The sequence below is a fragment of the Cibotium barometz genome, chromosome 38, assembly GCF_041138505.1.
Source record: "Cibotium barometz isolate CiBa-2024 chromosome 38, ASM4113850v1, whole genome shotgun sequence".
Classification (NCBI taxonomy): Eukaryota; Viridiplantae; Streptophyta; class Polypodiopsida; order Cyatheales; family Cibotiaceae; genus Cibotium; species Cibotium barometz.
In genome coordinates this window covers 43,833,834-43,851,253 of record NC_141083.1, presented here as the reverse complement: position 1 = coordinate 43,851,253, position 17,420 = coordinate 43,833,834, and the positions used below count along the sequence as shown (strand labels likewise).

At 48.7% G+C, this 17,420-nt stretch overlaps 1 protein-coding gene and 1 pseudogene across 1 annotated transcript in view; one reads left to right on the top strand and one right to left on the bottom strand.

Annotated features, from left to right (window-relative positions):
• LOC147616756 (thiosulfate/3-mercaptopyruvate sulfurtransferase 2-like) overlaps positions 1-17,420 on the bottom strand; it is a 100,505-nt gene that overhangs the window by 68,646 nt on the left and 14,439 nt on the right. The gene's annotated exons all lie outside the window — the stretch shown is intronic.
• Positions 5,586-6,755, top strand: LOC147616758 (uncharacterized; annotated as a pseudogene).

Genomic DNA, 17,420 nt, shown 5'->3' with positions numbered 1-17,420 from the left:
GCAGCATTGGGGAGACTAGAGAGGATGTGTTCGCAGGTTCAGTTTCAGGAACCTCGAACAAAGCTCTGGCTCTTTGACACTTTGGTCACTTCAGCCATGCTGTATGGAGTGGAGATATGGGGACCCTCAGTGGATCACCACAGCCGAGCTGGTAGCACTGATGGATGGAGACGTATGGAGAGGTCCTTGGTTTCTATGATTTCCCGGATGATTAGGGCCAAGGCCTCCGTACCACATGATATTATCCGTGCAGAGATGGCTGCCCCCCCATTGGTAGTAGAGGCACTCACTCGATCAGTCTCCTTTATACATAGCACTTGGGCTCTCCCTAGAGACAGATATGCTCCCTTAGCCCTGGAGTCTTCACGACAGTTGGCATCACAGGGAGACGGATCATGTTGGTATGCACAGATGACAGCTTGGTTCCAACTGCATGGCTTTAGTATGGACAGGCTACCTCCATTTCAGTACTCCCTGGATGCACCCTCCCTCTCTCTCACACGGGCAGAGATTACCAGACTTATCAGGCTAGACTTGACTCAGCTGGACACTAGGAGGACATGGATACAGCCGACACACGAGCTTGGTACGAAGATGGCTTTCTATAGAGATCATCTTCTCCAGCTCACGGAGGATGGGTTTGTGATTAGACCCAGCTACATGGATACTCATCTTTCTCATGGGGTACGGTGTGCTATTGGTCAGATGCGCACATCCTCACACCAGCTTGAGATTGAGACTGGCAGATTCAGAGGAGTACCAGCTGAGGCCAGGATTTGTCAGCTGTGCCAGATGGAGCCAGAGACAGAGTTGCATTACATATGTCACTGTCCGGTATATTATGAGATACGAGGCCGTTTTCACTGCCTGTTCAGAGAGGGCTTTGGACCACTTTCTAGAGTCGTGAGATACCAGGATCAGAGATGCCTCGGATTGTACTTGCTAGAGCTGCGTAGACATAGAGAGGGTCTCCTGAGAGGGAGGGGATCAGAGAGGGAGAGACACCTACAGAGGCAGATTACAGACTTCTTTCGACCAGAGATTGAGCAGTCAGGTCAGCAGGCATTGCAGCTAGCCCCAGAGTACAGCCGCACCAGAGGTACACTGATTGATCGGGCTATAGAGCTGGGGCGGTCCAGGCGCCCCAAGATGAGAGGTCCATCTCGACACCGGCGGAGACTACAACAGAGGATCAGGACCATACTAGCACGGCATGGGAGACGTCCAGTCAGAGTACTCACCATGGAGGACATTGAGGATATCCGCCATCGATATCCTTACACAGACATTGTATCAGATCCACCAATTGTTGTAACCTTTTTGGTCTCATAGGTCATTTTGGCCTTTTGAAGACGTTAATATATCATTTCATTTCATTTCATTTCATCTCTCTGCGAAGGCTTACCCGAGACTTGGAGTAGGTCCACCATCGTGCCTATCTTCAAGTCAGGGGACCCTATGCAGCCAGGGAATTATCGCACTATTATGATTGGTCACACACTAGCACGATTGTATGCATCCATTCTTGAGCAGCAGTTGAGTAGATGGGCAGAGAGAGTTGGCATTCGAGCAGAGGGACAGGCAGGGTTCAGGAGAGGTTTCTCTACTCTTGACCACATCTTGACTCTCCGGGCCATTATTGAGGAGGGCAGGTCGCATGGGCGACGGATTTATTGTAGCTTTGTGGACTTCCGCAAAGCATTTGATACAGTGCCCAGAGCCAGATTGATGAGGCGATTACAGGAGATGGGGGTACCCACAGAGCTCATATGGGGAATTATGGCTTTATACAGATCAGTTGCAGGACAGGTACGCACCCCAGAGGGGGTCTCTACTTTGGTTCACTCCACTATAGGAGTGAAGCAAGGTTGCCCGTTATCTCCTTCACTGTTTGGTATGTATGTGGATGAGGCTTCTGACTACATTGAGAGATTGGGGGACAGAGGAGCCCAGCTCTAGCAGGTACATGGATCCACTATTGTTATATGCTGATGATATTGTGTTGATCTCTGACTCTCCTGAGGGTATGCAGCGTCATCTGGATGCTTTACATGAGTTTGCACATGATAGTGGATTGTCTGTCAACCTTGGCAAAACCAAGGTTATGGTGTTTAACACCACGCCACAGTGGGTTCGGCAATCAGCTTCCACATTTACATATGGGCAGGAGATTGTGGAGTATACAGATGCATATACATATCTTGGGGTAGTATTCAGTGGGCCAGTGTTTTCGATGAGGAGAGCAGCAGAGACTAGATTGACTAGAGCACATGCAGCCCTGGGTGGTTTGGAGAGGATGTGTTCGCAGGTTCAGTTTCAGGAACCTCGAACAAAACTCTGGCTTTTTGACACTCTAGTGACATCAGCTATGCTTTATGGAGTGCAGATATGGGGACCTTCAGTGGGCCATCACAGCGCAGGCGGGTGGAGAGGTATGGAGAGGCCTTTCGTATCTATGATTGCTAGGCTTATTAGAGCCAAGGCTGTGGTACCTCATGAGATTATTCGAGCAGAGCTGGCGGCTGCCCCTCTGGTGATTGAGGCTCTTACGAGATCAGTCTCCTACATACATGGCTTGTGGGATCTCCCCCGAGACAGATATGCACGCCTCGCCCTGGAGTCCTCCCGACAGTTAGCTTTACAGGGAGACACGGCTTGTTGGTATGGACAGATGACATCTTGGTTCCAGGCACATGGTTTTAGCATGGACAGATTGCCTCCCTTCCAGTATTCTCTGGAGGCACCCTCTCTCACTCTTACACGGACAGAGATTACCAGACTAATCCGTCAGGATTTAGTTCAGCTGGACATTAGGAGGACATGGATACAGCCGACTGAGGAGCTGGGCACGAAGATGGCTTTCTACAGAGAACATTTTCTTCAGCTCACAGCAGATGGTTTTGTGATCAGACCCAGTTACATGGATGTACACTTGTCTCATGCAGTACGATGTGCTATTGGTCAGATTCGCACATCCTCACACCAGCTTGAGATTGAGATTGGCCGATATAGAGGTATACCAGCTGAGGCCAGGATATGCCGAGTATGCCATGGGGAGCCAGAGACAGAGCTGCATTATATATGCCATTGTACTGCATACTATGAGATACGTGGTCGTTTCCACTGTTTATTCAGAGAGGGTTTTGGACCACTTTCCAGAGTCATGGGGTACCAGGACCAGAGGTGTTTGGGATTGTTCTTGCTTGAGCTGCGGAGACATAGAGATAGCCTGCTTAGGCGCACAGAGAGCCAGACTCAGAGGCACATTACAGACTTCTTTAGTCCGGCCATCACTGCGCCAGATGGACCACAGCAGCAGCAGGACATGGATACCGCCCACACCAGGGGTACACTGATTGATCGTGCGATTGAGCTTGGGTGGTCCAGACGCCCACGACCACGGAGGAGGGCATCCCAACATAGACGGAGGTTGCAACGGCAGATTCGGATTATTCTTGCGAGGCATGCGAGACACCCAGTCAGGGTGCTGACCACACAGGATATTGAGGAGATCCGCCAGTGTCTGATGCGGCACATATTATGAGATGGAGGTACCTCCATAGTGTACCTTCCAGTTCCAGTTTCATTTTCTAGGTGCCAGTAGTATCATCTTTATTTTTTCATTTTCTGGGTTTTTTTTTTTTTTAAATCCAGACATTGTATCAGATCCACCATGATGTAACTTTTGGTCTCATAGGTCATTATGGCCTTTTGAAGACGTTAATATAACATTTCATTTCATTTCATCTCTCTCTCTCTCTCTCTCTCTCTCTCTCTCTCTCTCTCTCTCTCTCTCTCTCTCTCTCTCTCTCTCTCTCTCTCTCTCTCTCTCTCTCTCTCTCTCTGTGTATGATGCTTACCTTTGTTGCTGGAGTTTTCCTCCCACATGTTTTTCCTCATAGTTGTTTCAGTTTCAGTTAGTTGTTTAATTGTTTTTAGCTTTCCTTACACAGACATTGTATCAGATCCACCAATTGTTGTAACCTTTTTGGTCTCATAGGTCATTTTGGCCTTTTGAAGACGTTAATATATCATTTCATTTCATTTCATCTCTCTCTCTCTCTCTCTCTCTCTCTCTCTCTCTCTCTCTCTCTCTCTCTCTCTCTCTCTCTCTCTCTCTCTCTCTCTCTCTCTCTCTCTCTCTCTCTCTCTCTCTCTCTCTCTCTTCTCTCACGCGCGCGCATCACATCGATTGGAGATCGAGACTGCCAGAGTAGCATGGATCCCCCGAGAGGAGAGGGTATGCAGATTGTGCAGAGAGGAGGTGGAGAGTGAGGAGCATTATGTATGCAGATGCAAAGCATATACAGCCATCAGAGAGAGATCCCATTTTATTCAGAGAGCCACATTCCCTATGCTAGATCTTTGAGGCAGCAGACCAGCGCATACTGGGGAGATTCATTCTAGACATACAGCGTCACAGAGAGACATCATTAAAGGCTCAGACAGCTCCAAGCTCCAGAGGGGGGACGACAGACACAGATTACTACATTTTTTCAGAGATCCATCCCACTCCCAGCCCCTACACAGCAGGGAATTACTCTCCAGAGAGCAGAGACACTTAGAGCCCGCAGGAGACAGAGGACACCTGGCTTTCGGACACCACGCCTATACCAGAGAGAGATGACAGAGGTCAGAGCTCAATTTCACAGAGAGGGTGCAGAGCGACTGGCTCGCTTCAGAGCAGACCCAGGCATGTTCTTCAGGGAGCTGTGGACACCCCCTTCATTGATGTATACCATTTTATACCCCTAGTATGGTACATGATGGAGCTAGCTAGGTTGCATATCATGATTTGCATTCTCCTAGTAGTAGGGCTCCATCCCCTCCCCCACTCACTGTACTTATTCCACAACCAGATTCAGCTTTTTAGTTCAATACTTTTTCATTTTGTTGGGATGACAGAGGATACCCCACACATGTACACTGATTTGTCTCATAGGCCGAGTTCGATCTTTTGGAAGACATTAATAAAATCTTTCTTTCTTTCTTTCTTTCTCTCTCTCTTTCTGCCGGCAGCCCTCCTCTGCGTCCTCCCCCCCCCCCCCCCCCCTCTGCGCCAGCCCTCCCCCCCGCCCTCTCTCCCGCCAGACCCCCTGCCCTCTCTCATTGTACTTATTCCACAACCAGATTCAGGTTTTTAGTTCAATACTTTTTCATTTTGTTGGGATGACAGAGGATACCCCACACATGTACACTGATTTGTCTCATAGGCCAAGTTCGGTCTTTTGGAAGACATTAATAAAATCTTTCTTTCTTTCTTTCTTTCTCTCTCTCTCTCTTTCTGCCGGCAGCCTTCCTCTGCGCCCTCTCTCCCCCCCCCTCTCCCCCCCTCTGCGCCAGCCCTCCCCCCCGCCCTCTCTCCCGCCAGACCCCCTGCCCTCTCTCTCTCTCTTTCTCTCCCACACAGGTACACTGATTTGTCTCTTAGGCCGAGATCGGTCTTTGGAAGACGTTAATAAAATCTTTCTTTCTTTCTTTCTTTCTCTCCCCCCCGTTGCCCACCTCTCTTTCTCTCTCTGTCTCTCCCGTCACCTTCGCATCTCTCTCCCCGTCGCCTCTCTCTCTTTCTCTCCCCGTCGCATGCGCTTTCTCTCTCCCCGTCGCCTGCACATCCCCTCCCCGTCGCTTCGTTTTGGTCACTGCCTGTGCTATTACTGCCGCCATGTGCATCCCTGGCCCAATCCGGGTTATGTTCGCTACCCTTTCCTTATCCACCCTTGCTCAGGCCTCCAAGGCAGCAACATAAGTGTTAGGGTTCTATCTCTCCGAGGTACATCGACATGGCCAAGGGTGCAAGCAAAAGGGAGATAATCAAAATGGAGGATAAGCTTAACATCTCCATCAGAGAAAACAAGAAGACGGCGGACTCCGCCATCAACAACATCATCAACCGACTTTTCAAAGTTGAGAAGGAGATCAAAGCTCTACAAAAAGAGAAGGAAGCTTGGAAAAGGGAGTAGGAGACTTGGGAGAAGAAGAGGGAGAAAGAGAAGGAAGGAGGGAAGAAGGAGAAAGAAGAATGGAAAGAGGAGAAAGAGGGATGGAAGAAGGAACGGGACACTATCAAGGAGGAAATCGACATCCTCAAAGCGAAGGTGATCTCTCTACGGAACCGACCACCACGGGAGGAGGGAGAGATTGTGGAAGTTGACAAAGAGGCCATCAAAGAGGAACTCACCAAGGCAATCACCAAGAGCCTAGAAGGTAAGATGGAGGCAACAAGGGAGGGTTGGGTAGAAGTGGTGAAGAAGAACATCAAAAAGGAAGTCAAAGAGGATGCCCAAAAAGAAGGGCTCCAAATCGTCAACACCACCATTGAGGAGGAGCGGATGCCACATGCTCGTAGACGACATGCTCGTAGACTCAATGTGAGAGTCACGGGGAATCCCGAGGTAGCCGACTCTACCCCCAAGGGGGATGGGCGGACACTATGCACACGACTTGGATACTCACATGAGGGACCCCCCCCCCCCCCCCCCCTCAAAGGTTGGAGGACTGGGAAAGACATGACAAAGAAGAGAGCTCTCATCATACAGTTTCGGGATGTGGAGGCACGCACCATCTTCATGAGGAAGAGGGTCATACTTCGAGGCTTAGAGGGAGCTCCTATTTTCTCGGATGATGATCTCACGAGGATGCAGCTAGAGCATAGGAGAGCTTGCATGCCACGAGTCTTACACGCAAGGAGAGAAGACAAGAAGGCCTTCTATCGAGATGGTCGGGTCATCATTGATGGCCGGCCCATGGATTAGCGGTTTGGGGCCTATGGGACACAGTTCAGGCCACTGACAGAGCTACACATGGCAGTATGGAACTGTAATGGTTCACTATGGGTGCAGCCTGGACGACTAGAGCATGTTATGGTGAGGAGAGACATCATACTTCTGACAGAGACACATCAGAGCCCAGAGAGAGGGCTACCTCGAGTAGAGGGATTCCAGTGGGAGTTAGCATACAGGAGGACCACACGCCAGGGTACCTCGAGAGGGTCGGGGGGAGTAGCAGCTCTATTTAGGCGGGAGCTACAGGGGAGACTGAGAGTGGTAGCACAGGATCCAGAGGCCAGATACATGTGGATCAATAGCTCTCACAGGATAGGGTTATATACATAGCCCTATGTTACATTCCTCCATCAGGATCCTCCTATGTCATTACAGAGGACATGCCACAGGAGGAGGAGACAGGAGCCTCGCCATACACTTGTCTGTCAAAGGAGATTATGCATTATTCTACACTAGGGAAGGTATTTCTTATGGGTGACTTCAATGCCCACACACAAAGCAGACAGTGTGAGGTGTATCACTATGATGACATGGAGATCCTCCACCCTGTGGATCCAGAGGAGATACGGGCAAGTTGGCCATCAGAGGACACTCGACCAGACATGACATTATGGGGACCACTTACTAGAGTTGGGAGCCAGGCATCGTCTCGTTATTTATAACGGGATGCTATAGTGGCCGGGATCAGGAGGGCTGACATGCTTCCCACATGGGGGTCATACACGGACCGGAGGCACGGTGGTAGACTACATTACGGGGTCTTTGGAGGCATCACAGCTTGTCACCTCATTCTCCGTCATCCCACCTCGTCCTATTGAGGCAAATCATACATACTTGGCATTTTCACTAGCCGGATCACCAGTATCACCAGCCCCCCACATACCGACGCCACACACTACCATCTACTTCACGCATGACATGGCAGAAATATACACTGGCAGAGTAGAGGATGGGCTCCTATTCATGGATCCCCTGGCACCTATGGATACCATTACAGCCCAGCTGGCATCACTCCTACACACAGCTGCATTAAAGAGCTTCCCACATCATGTCCACTCAGGAGAGCGTGCGAGATCTGGGACTATGCCACAGAACAAATGGTATGATGACGAGTGCAAAGCCCTATACTCACAGCTCCGCATACAAAGAGCCTTGGGAGCCATCATAGAGCAGGAGTCGAGGAGAGAGATGAGGAGACTTACTCGCCGCAAAAGCCGGGCCTTCGCAGAGATACAAGAGCTAGAGATCTTCCATTTCTTCATGAGTAGAGATAGCCCTATCTCATGGCGGCACTTCAGAAAGCCCCGGACACCAACACCCATTGCAGACCCACACACATGGCACACATATGCAGAGGGCCTATACCACGCCCCACAGCAACCACCTATACCTCAGCCACAGGAGCCTCGACCTACCACATCTAGCTTCTTTACCCACTCGATGGTAAAGCAAGCTATCCGCCGCCTACAGGCCTACAAGGTGAGCATCTCATATATGCACTAGATTCTTTGGCTCCTTTTCTTGCACACCTGTTTTAACAGGGCACTAGCAGAGGGTTTGCCTGCGGAGTGGACGATGCACACCATTGTGCCGATCCACAAAACAGGGGATATGCTCGATGCGAGCAACTACAGGAGGGTTATGGTTGGCCACGTGTTGGCCAAACTCTATGGTGCAGTGTTGGAGCAAGAGCTTAGCCTATATGCTGAGCGAGCAGGTTTACGCTCATCAGGGCAGGCAGGCTTCAGGAGAGCTTTCTCTACCACTGACTATGCATTCACTTTGAGATGTATGATTAATCAGGCCAGAGTGAGGAAGAGAAAGCTCTATTGCTGCCTTGTGGATTTCCGCAAGGCATTTGACACAGTACCACGAGAGAGGCTCTTTCAGCGCCTGCAGTTTCTTGGCATACCAACAAATATTGCATGGGGCATCTATGCATTATATAAGCAGGTTTTTGGGCGAGTCAGATGCCCAAAAGGTATGTCCGAGACTATTGCTAGCACCATTGGTGTGAAGCAAGGATGCCCACTTTCCCCCACGCTATTTGGGTTATACATTGATGAGGTGGCTGACTTCATTACACGGGGAGGCGGAGATGGAGTTGATCTAGCAGGTACCTCAGTACATATTATGCTTTATGCTGATGATATTGTATTAGTGTCTGAGTCTCCAGGAGGTCTACAGCAACATCTACATGCAAGGTTATGGTCTTTCATACATCCAGACAGGCAGGGTAGGAGTAAGCTGACATTCACTCTCGCAGGACGCCAGGTGGAGGTGGTGACACCATACGTGTACCTAGGGGTCACCTTCTCTGCAACAGCCACACGCTTCACCATGGGTTCAGCAGCCAGAGCTAGATTGACACGGGGATATGCAGCATTGGCTATGTTAGAGAGACAGTGCCACCAGGCGTATTTTCAAGAGCCCCGGACTAAGGGGTGGCTATTTGACACACTAGTCACACCGGCACTGATGTATGGAGCAGCGGTATGGGCGCCAGGCCTTGCTACCCATTGGTGGACACAGATAGAGAGACCACAGGCCCTCATGATGGCACGCATGTTACACAGCAAACCGTCAGTACCTCATGAGATTATCCGAGCAGAGTTTGCTGCGCCTCCTATGATGGTAGAGGCCATATTCCAGACTATATGCCTGCTAGACAAATTCACAGAGATGCCACAGGATAGATTGTCATACAGAGCTTTTGAGGCATCTAGACAGCTGGCTGAGGCAAGAGACAGACGATCATGGTGTGCACAGGTCACACATTGGTTCTCATAGCATGGCCAGACATGGATCATCTACCACCATTCCAGTATGACAGGGATGCACCACATATCCGTCTCTCTCATAGTGAGAGGAGCAGAGTATTGAGACAGGACATATGGCAGCTCTATACACGAGAGACATGGATATTGCCTACACAGCCTCTTCCACCGAAGATGCTATACTACAGAGATCACTTCATGAGTGATAATGGATTTATAGAGGCCTAGATACATGGAGGGCTTTTTACCACACGACTCCCGAGTAGCTATTGGTCAGCTTAGAGTCTCATCACATCAATTGGAGATCGAGACTGGCAGAGCAGCACGGATCCCCCGAGAGGAGAGGGTATGCAGATTGTGCAGAGAGGAGGTGGAGAGTGAGGAGCATTATGTATGCAGATGCAGAGCATATACAGCCATCAGAGAGAGATATCCCATTTTATTCAGAGAGCCACACTGCCTATGCCAGCTATTTGAGGCAGCAAACCAGCGCATACTGGGGAGATTCATTCTAGACATACAACGTCACAGAGAGACATCATTAAAGGCTCAGACAGCTCCAAGCTCCAGAGGGGGGACGACAAACACAGATTACTACATTTTTTCAGAGATCCACCCCACTCCCAACCCCTACACAGCAGGGAATTACTCTCCAGAGAGCAGAGACACTCAAAGCCCACAGGAGACAGAGGACACCTAGCTTTCAGACACCACGCCTCTACCAGAGAGAGAGATGACAGAGATCAGAGCTCAGTTTCACAAGGAGGGTGCGGAGCGACTGGCTCGCTTCCAGAGCAGACCCACGCATGTTCTTCAAGAAGCTGTGGACACCCCCTTCATTGATGTACACCATTTTATACCCCCAGTATGGTATAGGATGGAGCTAGCTAGGTTGCATATCATGATTGTATACTCCATGCATATAGCTTTGCATTCTCCTAGTAGTAGAGCTCCATCCCCTCCCCCACTCATTGTACTTATTGCACACCCATATTCAGCTTTTTAGTTCAGTACTTTTTCATTTTGTTGGGATGACAGAGGATACCCCACACAGGTACACTGATTTGTCTCATAGGTCGAGTGCGGTCTTTTGGAGGACATTAATAAATTCTCTCTCTCTCTCTCTCTCTCTCTCTCTCTCTCTCTCTCTCTCTCTCTCTCTCTCTCTCTCTCTCTCTCTCTCTCTCTCTCTCTCTCTCTCTCTATATATATATATATATATATATATATATATATATATATGCATTTTGCATCAAGATGTTCTTATCTCAATGTTTAGGGCTAAAAGAAGACACAAAGCTTGTTTGCATGTGACATTGGTATCAAAGCTTCAGGATGATTATAAGGTAGTGTTGGTACCCTTGTCCCACCCACCTACGCACCCACCCACCCTTATTGTGTCGCGCATCGATGAAATCATCATCTATGTCTTGATCTTAAGATGGTGTGGTACAATGCAACATTGTATCAGCATCATGCTCAACGATGCTAAGTGTTGAAAGTGTCCTAGAAGAAGTGCACAGGTCCAAGGAAAGTAACTCAGCATGGGTCAAGACCCACATAAGCTAGTTGGTGTCAAGCAAGACCCAAGGGAAGACGCTAGTTGGTGTCCGGCAAGACCCAAGGGAAGGGTTTCATGGAAGTCAACAGTCATTTGGGGCTACCAAGGAAGGCTTTTATGGAGCAACTCCAAGAGATGATGATCATCCAAGGGGTGGAGCCGAGGGTGCCATGATCAGTTTCAAGAATAAGGATTCATGTTTGTGTTCACGGATAGGGCAAGAAGGCACGGGGACAAAGTGGAGTACATGCATAGATCTCTACATCAGAGTCAGAGTGGAATCAAAGTTTGGCAAGGTTTTCAATTAAAAGATTGCCAAGAAGAGAGGATGACAATGGGAGTCCACGAGGAGACAAAGCTAGCTTGAGGATGGGATTCCAACTTTTGATCCGGGATGACTGTCATCATCCCCAATCTCCACATATGGTCTCTCATACCTCTCATCCTTCCCTTCCTGAGAACCTTTTCACTGAAAACCTTGCCTTAGGTCTCTGAATCCACTCCAAATATAATGTAGAGATCTATGCATCTGTTCCATTTTGTCCCCTTGCCTTCTTGACCTGCCCCCGAACACAACATGGATTCTTCTTCTTGAAACTAATCATGGCACCCTTGGCTCCACTCCTCGGATGAACTTCATCCCCTGGAGCACTCCATAAAAGCTTCTATGGTCCCAACAAAATGAAAAAGTACTGAACTAAAAAGCTGAATCTGGGTGTGCAATAAGTACAACGAGTGGAGGGGATGGACTCTACTACTAGGAGAATGCAAAGCTATATGCATGGAGTATACAATCATGATATGCAACCTAGCTAGCTCCATCTTGTACCATACTGGGGGTATAAAATGGTATACATCAATGAAGGGGGTGTCCACAACTCCCTGAAGAACATGCCTGGGTCTGCTCTGAAGCGAGCCAGTCACTCCACACTCTCCGTGAAACTGATCTGAGAGAGAGAGAGAGAGAGAGAGAGAGAGAGAGAGAGAAAGAAAGAAAGATTTTATTAACGTCTTCCAAAAGACCGAACTCGGCCTATGAGACAAATCGGAGTACCTGTATGGGGTATCCTCTGTCATCCCAACAAAATGAAAAAGTACTGAATAAAAAAGCTGAATCTGGGTGTGCAGGGGATGGAATGAAATGAAATGATATATTAACGTCTTCAAAAGGCCAAAATGACCTATGAGGCCAAAAAGGTTACAACAATTGGTGGATCTGATACAATGTCTGTGTAAGAAAAGCTAAAACAACTAAACAACTAACCGAAACTGAAACAACAACTATGGGGAAAAGTAAGGTACTAGGAGCTCCTAATGGATAACATCTGGGAAGGAAAACTCCAGCAACAAAGGTAAGCATCATATACATCACTATCCAAAGATGTCTCTCATCGGTCGATGGCGGATATCCTCAATGTCCTCCATGGTGACTACTCTGACTGGACGTCTCCCATGCCGTGCTAGTATGGTCCTGATCCTCTGGTGTAGTCTCCGCCGGTGTCGAGATGGGCCTCTCATCTTGGGGCGCCTGGACCGCCCCAGCTCTATAGCCCAATCAATCAGTGTACCTTTGGTGCGGCTATACTCTGGGGCTAGCTGCAATGCCTGCTCACGTGACTGCTCAATCTCTGGTTGAAAGAAGTCTATAATCTGCCTCTATAGGTGTCTCTCCCTCTCTGATCCCCTCCCTCTCAAGAGACCCTCTCTATGTCTACGCAGCTCCAACAAGTATAATCCGAGGCATCTGTGATCCTGGTATCTCATGACTCTGGAAAGTGGTCCGAAACCCTCTCTGAACAGCAGTGAAAACGGCCTCGTATCTCGTAATATACTGGACAGTGACATATGTAATGTAACTCTGTCCTTGGCTCCATCTGGCACAACGGACAAATCCTGGCCTCAGCTGGTACTCCTCTGAATCTGCCAATCTCAATCTCTAGCTGGTGTGAGGATGTGCGCATCTGACCAATAGCACACCGTACCCCATGAGAATGATGAGTATCCATGTAGCTGGGTCTAATCACAAACTGAACCTGCGAACACATCCTCTCTAGTCTCCCCAATGCTGCATAAGCTCTGGTCAATCTGGTCTCCGCTGCTCTCCTCAAGGAAAATAGTGGGCCACTGAAAACCACACCAAGGTAAGTATATGCATCTGTATACTCCACTGTCTCCTGACCATATGTAAAGGTGGGTACTGACCTCCTAACCCACTGTGCTGTGGTGTTAAACACCATCACCTTGGTTTTACCAAGGTTAACAGACAATCCACTGTCCTGTGCAAACGTGTGCAATGCATCCAAATGACGATGCATCCCCTTTGGAGAATCTGAGATAAGCACAATATCATCAGCATACAAAAACAGCGGAATCCATGTCCCTGCTAGTTGTGCTCCTCTGTCACCCTCCCGCTCTACGTAGTCTGAAACCTCATCCACGTACATCCCAAATAAGGTGGGAGAAAGGGGGCAGCCCTGTTTCACCCCAATAGTGGAGTGAACCATCTCAGATATACCCTGACTAGTACGTACCTGCCCCACAACTGTCCTGTATAAAGCCATGATTCCCCAAATCAACTCTCTGGGCACTCCCATCTCCTGTAGTCTGCGCATCAGTCTGGCTCTCGGTACTGTGTCAAAAGCTTTGCGAAAATCCACAAAGCAACAATAAATCCTCTTGCCATGTAATCTTCCCTCCTCAATAATAGCTGTGAGTGTCAAGATATGGTCAAGAGTGGAGAAACCTCTCCTGAACTCTGCAGGCCCTGATGCACGTATGCCCTCTCTCTGTGCCCATCTACTCAACTCCTGCTCAAGAATAGATGCATATAATCTAGCCAATGTGTGACCAATCATGATGGTACGATAATTCCCAGGAAGCATGGGATCCCCTGACTTGAAGATAGGCACAATCGTGGACATATTCCAAGTCTCAGGAAAACCCTCATACATGGCTCAGTTAAACATCATAGCAATAAGCTCTACAAGCATATCTCTGTCATGAATAAAGTGTTCTGCTACAAAACCATCATGATCATATGCTCTCCCAGTCCTCATCCTGTCAATAGCTTTCCTTACCATCTCAGTAGTAAAGAAAGCACATGTCTCTGGGCATGGCTCCGATGGGTCTCGCAGGGGCGGTTGTCCTACTGCTGTGTACAGGGATGCTGCATACTCACCCCAAATCTCTATGGAGGTAATGGTTAGTGATGGTGAATGCTCATGGAATAGTCTCCATGCCTCGCCTGAGTCCTGACTCATAAATAACTGATACAAATCCCTCTCTAACTGAGCAAGATAAGCCCTCTTCTTCCGTCGCACTAGGTGCCGGAACGTAATCCGTGACTGTCTGTGAGTGGTAACACACATGAGCACCTTTCTCTATACTCTGATCCTCATCTCTCTGCACTCCTCATCATATCAATTGTTCTCGGGCATGTTCCCAGATCGTCTCCGTGTAGGCTGACTATGGGGATATGCCTCTGATGCTACAGCATGAAGCGTCTCTATCAATATCTGAGTGAGCTCATCTAATGGCGGTCCCGGCTCCTCAGCACATAAGCGTCTGTATATCTCATCCGTGCCCATACACTGTATGTTCCTCATCCTGTGAGAGTCTAGATAGGCCCATATCCCTAGCATCAAGCTCCCTCAACATCTCCTCTGAGGTATCATAAAATACTGTATGGTTATGGGCGGTCCTGGCATTGAAGTCCCCCAGGAGAATGATGTCACCATCCCTGGAGAACTCCCAAATGTCATCATCCAAAATAGAAAAGGGAGACTGCCCGCTAGGTGAATCGGTGATGCATACACTGATGTACTAGGAGCAAAATAGCATATAGCAATGTAGAGATATCTGCTCGTCTCTGCCCTCAGTCTAACCCACATGTACCTAGCCTGCTCATCTCTGCGGACTATATGTATCAATGGCTGTAGCTCCTCTCTAAACAATACTGCCACTCCTCCCGAGCCCCGTCCTCTATGCTCTGAACGAGTCACCTGTCTACAAGCTGTCTCCCATCGGTATCCACTAACATGTGGCATGGTCTGTCCAGGAGCCTGATGCGTCTCACAGTAGAAGACGATGTCCCTCCCAGTGAAACTATCTTCAAAAGCCCCTACATCAAGGCGTAGAGATCCATTACAATTCCAAGTAGCAACTTTGAGTGTAGTCCCATAGGTCTCGCGCCGTCATGAAGAGCGCCTCTCCATAATCACCACTCTACCATCTCTATAGAAGGCCACTTTCCCTTTCTCTCGGGCTGCCCTTATCTCTAGCATAACTTCTTTCATGTAGGCAAGTTGCAAGAGTGTGAGGTCATCTCCAAGAAATATTCCCGCCTTCTTGAGTGTAGGACGTCTCTTCAAGAAGTCCTTCGCTTCCATGGAGGGGAAACGAATGATAAGTGCTCTCTCCTTAGAAGATTCGCCACTACCTTCTCTCTTCTTTCCCACTCTCCATGCCTTTGTGTGCGTGGCTTCAATGCCCATCATAGAGAAGAGCTCCTTGGTTTCCCCTTCCGCATCATTACGGTCTTTTAGACCGAACACTCGTACGTGTAAGGCCCGGGTCTTCCTCCTTTGCTCCTCTTCAAGGGTCATGTTGATGATGGTGGGAGTGGGGATGGGTGGCGATTCTTTACCTTTCCCTTTCTTGGCGACCTTGATCCATTTCTCCGCCTCGTCCATCTTCTTTTGGGTCTTTGTGATCACCTCCACCCATGAAGATGTCTTCTCTTTATGTTGCTCCTCCTCCTCTCGAATGATCCTCATTTGTTCCTTGATGGTATTCAGCTCTTCAATAAAGGAGGGCTGAAATTTTCCATCCTCAAGCTTGCTTTTTGAAGTGGCTTCCAACTCCTTTTCGAGGGCTGAGATTTCAGCCGCTTGACTTTTAGCATGCAATTTGGCCTCCATTAGTTCCTCCTTTAAGGCTGATATCTCAGCCTCTTGCTTGGAAGATCTCTCTTCGAGCTCTTGGATTTTGTCAAATCCCTTCTCGAGTTTGGAGAGGCGGTTTATGATTGCGGTAATGGAAGAGTTGACCATCTTCTTGTTTTCTTTGATAATTGTGCCGAGCTTGTCCTCCACCTTCACGAGCTCCTTTTTAAACCCGCCGGTCTTGGCCATGACTTTTTGCAGAACTTCCCACAGCCAATGGACTGAAAATTAATCCATTACACCAGCGCGAAACGTGCATCCCTGTCATACTGGAATGGTGGTAGATGATCCATGTCTAGGCCATGCTGTGAGAACCAATGTGTGACCTGTGCATACCATGATCATCTGTCTCTTGCCTCAGCCAGCTGTCTAGATGCCTCAAAAGCTCTGTATGACAATCTATCCTGTGGCATCTCTCTGAATCTGTCTAGCAGGCATATAGTCTGGAATATGGCCTCTACCATCATAGGAGGCGCAGCAAACTCTGCTCGGATAATCTCATGAGATACTGACGGTTTGCTGCGTAACATGCGTGCCATCATGAGGGCCTGTGGTCTCTCTATCTGTGTCCAGCAATGGGTAGCAAGGCCTGGTGCCCATACCGCTGCTCCATACATCAGTGCCAGTGTGACTAATGTGTCAAATAGCCACCCCTTCGTCCGGGGCTCCTGAAAATGCGCCTGATGGCACTGTCTCTCTAGCATAGCCAATGCTGCATATCCCCCTGTCAATCTAGCTCTGGCTACTGAACCCATGGTGAAGCGCGTGGCTGCTGCAGAGAAGGTAACCCCTAGGTACACATATGATGTCACCACGTCCACATGGCGTCCTACGAGAGTGAATGTCAGCTGACTCCGAACCTCTCTGGATGTATGAAAGACCATAACCTTGGTTTTCCCAAGGTTCACAGTAAGACCCCTCTGTGTGCAGAAATCATCGAGTGCATGTAGATGCTGCTCTAGACCTCCTGGAGACTCAGACACTAATACAAAATCATCAACATAAAGCATAATATGTACTGAGATACCTGCTAGATCAACTCCATCTCCGCCTCCTCGTGTAATGAAGTCAAGCCACCTGATCAATGTATAACCCAAATAGCGTGGGGGAAAGTGGGCATCCTTGCTTCACACCAATGGTGCTAGCAATAGTCTCGGACATACCTCTTGGGCATCTGACTCGCCCAAAAACCTGCTCATATAATGCATAGATGCCCCATGTCATATATGTTGGTATGCCAAGAGACTGCAGGCGCTAAAAAAGCCTCTCTTGTGGTACTGTGTCAAATGCCTTGCGGAAATCCACAAAGCAGCAATAGAGCTTTCTCTTCCTCACTCTGGCCTGATCAATCATA